Source organism: Odontesthes bonariensis, chromosome 5 (assembly GCF_027942865.1).
Source record: "Odontesthes bonariensis isolate fOdoBon6 chromosome 5, fOdoBon6.hap1, whole genome shotgun sequence".
Lineage (NCBI taxonomy): Eukaryota > Metazoa > Chordata > Actinopteri > Atheriniformes > Atherinopsidae > Odontesthes > Odontesthes bonariensis.
In genome coordinates, this window is record NC_134510.1 from 37252978 (window position 1) to 37258977 (window position 6000).

Genomic DNA, 6000 nt, shown 5'->3' on the forward strand with positions numbered 1-6000 from the left:
GCTGCATTCAGCTTCTATGCTCCACATGTCTGGAACAAACTCCCAGAAAGCCTCAGATCAGCTGAAACACTCAGTGTGTTTAAGTCCAGGCTGAAGACACACCTATTTTCAGCTGCGTTTGGATAAAGCTCCAAATCTGAAGCTTGAGTTTCAAAACTTAATCACATTTTAACTCCTGATTTTATCTAATGTTCTTATTTCTTTCTTTTTTGTTTAAAATTGAAATCATGCTTTTTATTTCTACTGTTTTTAATGTATCTGTAAAGCACTTTGAATCACCTTGTAGTTGAATTGTGCTGTACAAATAAACCTTGCCTCGTATTCTGGAGAAATCTGGTCAAACAGGAAGGCTGAGGCTTCTGCAGAGAAAGCAGATTGTCACATTAAAAGCACTTGATCAGGTACATGTGAATTCTTCTTATAATGACAGAAACTTTAGTTGCTTAGTAAGATCTGAGTAATGCATGTGTTTAGAGATTAAAATCTAACAAAATGGTGTGGTCTGAGAGAAAGAAAGATGGGTAAGCATTGGGTGAACATGTGAAAAATGAGAAAAGAATTCAACTCTGGACAGAATACAATCAAAACTGAAATAAATTGTGCTTTTGCTTTGGCAGCTAAAGCCTCTGTGGCACATTTTAGAGTTGGGAACATGAAGTATAATCTTGCCTCCTCACAGAATAACCATGGCTGTGTAACGTCTACATGTTTGGATTTGATAGGATTGTTTCTCTGGATCACTGACTGTTCACAGAGAGAAAACATTCCTGCTCTGACTCACGCTCCTCTGCAAACATCCACCCTCCACTTTCACACATGCAGAACAAAAACAGGGGGACTTATGAGCTTCAACCTCAGGTCCAAACCCAGGGGGAGTGCAGGACTGTGAAGAGACACCTGTTAACTGTCATCTGAAGGAAGAGGAGGCAGACGGTGGGAGCATGTTTCTACCACCGCACTGGATCCTGAAGTGCGGCTCTGCGCACCAGCGGCAGGTGAAGACCTACGTAGCTGCAGCTCTGGGGGTGAGATGATGAGCTACAAGACACGTCTTCACCTTCAGCCGTTGTCATGTTGACTGAGGCCACAGGTATAAAGGCTTTGAATGTTCTGCAGACTATTCAGATCATGGTTGGGCTCTTTAACATCGGGCTCGGGCCGGGACGAACAAGCACGCATCCTGGGGATTTCACCAGCCTGGGAGCTGCTTACTGGCTGGGTGCTGTGGTAAAATTATGATGTTCTTAGTTTTGTTTCTCTTTTGCTGAATACATTTTCATTTTGACCTCAATCTCTGACCAAATGCCGCTGCCTTAAACTTAAGAATTTCTATACATATTTGGCTACTGTTTCACTCATTTTCAGTCCAGTCTAGTCTTTGTACCTGATGTGTTTTTTCTTTGTTAAGCCACTTAAAGATAGGGTAGGAGATCCTGGATTTTGAGTCCAGCGAAGCTACATTTTGAAAATACACAGGTCAAAAGTCCCAACCCCTTTATTCAGACTTCCCCCCGAAGCCACGCCTCTAGAGTACATGAACGCGCAATGCTTGTTCACGAGCACGAAGGTGCACGAGCGCTGTTCTGACAGCAAGCATCGAATGGTTTGGCTAACTTTTGCTAACTTTTTCTCATGGCGGATTCACAGGTAAGAAAATACCTTTCAACATCATAATTAACCGTTTAATAATGCTAGGTGCTAGCCAAGCTGGCTCTAGTGAAGAGTATTTCAAGCAATATGTAAAAAAATGATCCAGAAAAAGAACCCCTACCCCACCTTTAACTCTGACCTATGAATCATTCAGTCAGGAAAAAGGCTCCTAACTCAAGGGATGAACCAGTGTTGTGTCCACACAGAACAGACAACTTAGCAAAGAAGCCGTTTTAAACTGGATCTTTAGGCACTTTGTTCCCAGCAGCCTGTCACAGAGACACATCATTTGTTCCCATTTCTTTAGCTGCATCTGTGAAAAACAGCAAAGATAACACAGTCTGACAGACAGAAAACAGGATTTCTGCAGCAACAAGGTGATTCCCAAAGAGCTGTTAGCTGAAAACTTGGCATATCTCAGCATGGTGTGCAGTGTGTCCTTAAAACATTTGAGGAAACTGGACAAGTGGAGGACAAAAGAAGAAGTGTCAGGCCTAAAGAACTATCTACAGCAGATGAACAGGATCTGAAAGTGATGTCCTTAAGAAAGAGGAAAAATGGATCATGTTGGCAGAGAACGGAACAAAAGGCAGCCAAACATGTCAAAAAATACATTCTTATATTTTTGTTTATTCTATTTTTTTGTTCTTTGGAATGACCAAAAATATGGATCTTTCTGTCTGTGTTCAGGATACTTTTCTTTGCCTCTTTTCCAGTTTGTTATGATAGCTGCTAACATAGCATCTTCTACCCTCTCATCAGTTCATTGTAACTGGAATCATGTCCATTTTGGCTGGACAATTCCCTTCTTCCTGCTTGGTGAGTAAAGCCTGTACGAACTAAAGGAGATACACACCGTGCGTAAACCAGATAATGTGGCATCTGCCTCAGGTTTAAACCTCAGAACTGCTTAAATCTAAGTTTTAATGGATTGAATCTCATCTCTTAGATGGGCTTCACTGTGTTCATGAACATCGTTTGTGCGATCTTCGCCATCACTGGCATCGTGCTGTATGTCATAGACCGGGGAGATGCCTCTCTGCTTTGGATATGCGACCGCGGCCCGTACAATTCTGCCGTTTATGACGACAACTGCAGAAGTGTGGCCCTCTTTGCTCAGGTAAGCAGACACAACGATACTTTAAACAGCAATTTAAGAACTGAAGCTGAAGTTTTGTTTTCTCCTCCACGCACCAGAGTTTACTGACATCCATGGACAACACGTTGATTGTCCTGGCTGTTCTTCTGCTGTTCGTCTGCATTCGTTTTGCTGTTCTGGGCATCAGGTTTCTGATTGTGAACGAGGAAGAGGTAGGGATCACCATGACGATGCACAGTAAATCAGATGGTTGTTCTATTTGGATTATTAGCTTAGGCGCAAGCAGTCGAGCTACAGAGAAGATTGTGCATAAAAACTAGGGCTGAGCAATTTTAGCGATACTGCGATATATATCGCTATTTTGTTTTCCGACAAAGGATCGTTTTGTTTTGTTTTTTCAAGCAAATTTTATTGAAAAGTCAGACGTTACAATTAGTGAAAACACAGAACATTAATATAATACAATACAATGCCAGGGGGGTCACGTTATACAAAACGGTGATAAATTAGTTCATAAAAATGTTATATAAAGTGCACAGCTCTCATGTTTGTGACATATTCGTTTGTTTCTGTTTGTCAAATCGAATCGAATCATATTGAATCATATCGAATCATATCGAATCGTATCGAATCATATTGAATCGTATCATATCGAATCGTATCGAATCGTATCATATCGAATCATATTGAATCGTGTCATTGAATCATATCGAATCGTGTCTTATTGAATCGTATCAAATCGTATCATATTGGATCGTATCATATCGAATTGTATCAAATCATATTGAATCGTATCATATTGGATCGTATCATATCGAATCGTATTGAATCGTATCATATCGAATCGTGTCATTGAATCATATCGAATCGTGTCTTATTGAATCGTATTGAATCGTGTCATATCGAATTGTATCGAATTGTATCGAATCGTATTGAATCGAATCGTAACGAAACGAATCGTATCATATCAAATCGTATCATTTCGAATCGTATCATATCGAATCGAATCATATCGAATCGTTGGCTGAATATCGTGTATCGTATCGTGAGATTAGTGTATCCCTACAGCCCTAATAAAAACAGAAGTTACATCGCTGATGTTGTATTTGTGTGTAACACTCACATTGTACAATTCATGAGTTCCATGTCTTACTATAACAGTGCGCCTATGTTTGTGTCATCAGGGTGATAGTGATGGTGAAGAGGAGCTGGAACAGCTGAAAGGTGTCCTCCTGATCGGTCCTGGAGCTCAAACCCGTGATGCATGAAGAGAAAGCCCAGCAGCCCTGTCTCCCCTCCTATCACCTCAGTTATTTTCCACTCTCACCTTTGCCAGATTGTTCTTCTGCCTCCATGCGAGACTTTCCAGCGTTCACGACCTACCGGCCTGCCTCCCGGTTAACTTACCTGCTTTCTATCCCCGATCCGTCTGTTTTCCTGGCTTCGACTCCTCCAGTCGGAGACCCAGAAGATTGGACGGTTTGCCGAGTTTGCCTGGTGTGAAAATAAAAGTCATTACCGGCGGTTCCTGATTTCCAGAGTGCTGCTTTTGGTTCCTAAATACACCCGTTATAATCGGTGTGATTTACTCCAGCTTCAACGCTCCAGCGACCTGCAACTAAGACTCTTTGCTTCCATCACAAAGATGCAACCCATGATTCTCTGGTCTGTGTCTGTGCATTTATGAAGGAATACAGAATATAGTTACTGTGTTTTCTGTTCACATTTGAGGTGTTGGTACCCTTGAATTCTTTAGAATCTTTATGGAATAACATTTATTGTCCCACGAGTGCTAAAACTGCACGTTACAGAGCTCTGTGATGAAGGAATATACACAAGATAGATACCTTTTCTGGGGAATTTACCATCTCTACTGTAATATAAATGCAAATTTGAGATAAAAAATAAGTGTAAACCTATCAATGCCAGAAGGAAATCACAAATGCATTTATTTCAAAGAAGAAAAATAAGAATTAAAGACATTTTTACTGTTTTATTGGCCTTTTAAGTGAAGATTACTACGTTTACAAGGTGAATTTGAATATACCAGAAAGTCTAGAGATTTCATAGTTTACCAGATGCACCTGAAACACACACTATGATGTCAGCTGATTTCAGATTTACATGCAAACGTGAGTTGGTGCTTTTCAGAGTTTTCACTCGGCGAGAGGCTCATGTCTTCTTTGGAGACTCGGTTGAGGTTTTGTTGCTTCATTCAACGCTGATACTTATTTAAAAAAGGATATGGAAAAAGTTTCTGTCTATCTGGAGAAGTTGTGAGCTTCAGATGTAGGTCATAAAGCTCACGAGGGAGAAAAGAGGAGCTCAAAGCGAGGAGAAATTTAATCATTTTTTTACAGTGAAAACAGGTTATTTAATGCAGCGTCAGAGTGATTTAAGTCCAGTTTGAAAAAATATCAACGTCAATTCAAAAGTTTAAATATTTATTTAGTTTCTGATTGAGAATTATTTTTAACGCCTGAATAAAAATCCTGAAAGCTGTTCACATGCACATTCTACAGAATTAAATACACATTTGACTGCATTTACCTGATTTCTAACTGAAATCATCTCAAGATCTGGTCATAAAAAACAGTACAATTGAACTAAAATGTGCTTTTTTTTTATCATTTAAGTGTTTGGGACTCGTGAATATCCATCCATAGATAGTTTTGCGCTCTCTTGAAGATTCCCTGATATAATAAATCATCTTTTCTGGGTTACAGAGGAGCTGAGGAAGCTCCACACTGATCACACTCAGTTGTTTTAACCTGTTATGTAGAGGGTGGTCAGTGTTGTTCTTTATGTTAATCAACTTGTTCATTAGCAGCATTCTTCTTTTAACAATCAGCTCCAGGGGCTCCGGAGCAGTCCCCAGCTTTTATTTTCAGTTTCACTCTCCATCGCAGACGTATAGGAGATATGCTACATCTTGGTGCAGACATTGAAGGACCTACGCTTCCATAAGAAGTCCAGTCTGCTGTCCAGGTAATCTCCCAGATATCCGTCGACCTTAGCCACCTCTTCACCCAGGATGCAGACAGTGTTTGGCTGATTTGTCTGCTTAAAATGCACTAAAATGCTCCTGTTTAACTAACGCAGACGTGAGTAAAATGAATTGGCAGTTACTTATAATACTTCAGCTTATTACATTTTAATGGAGCAACCTTTAAGGAAGAGGAAGAAGAGGTTTTACTTTTACTTTGAAGAACTGGCTGACAGGAAGCATCAGTTTTGCTGCTGCTATGTGC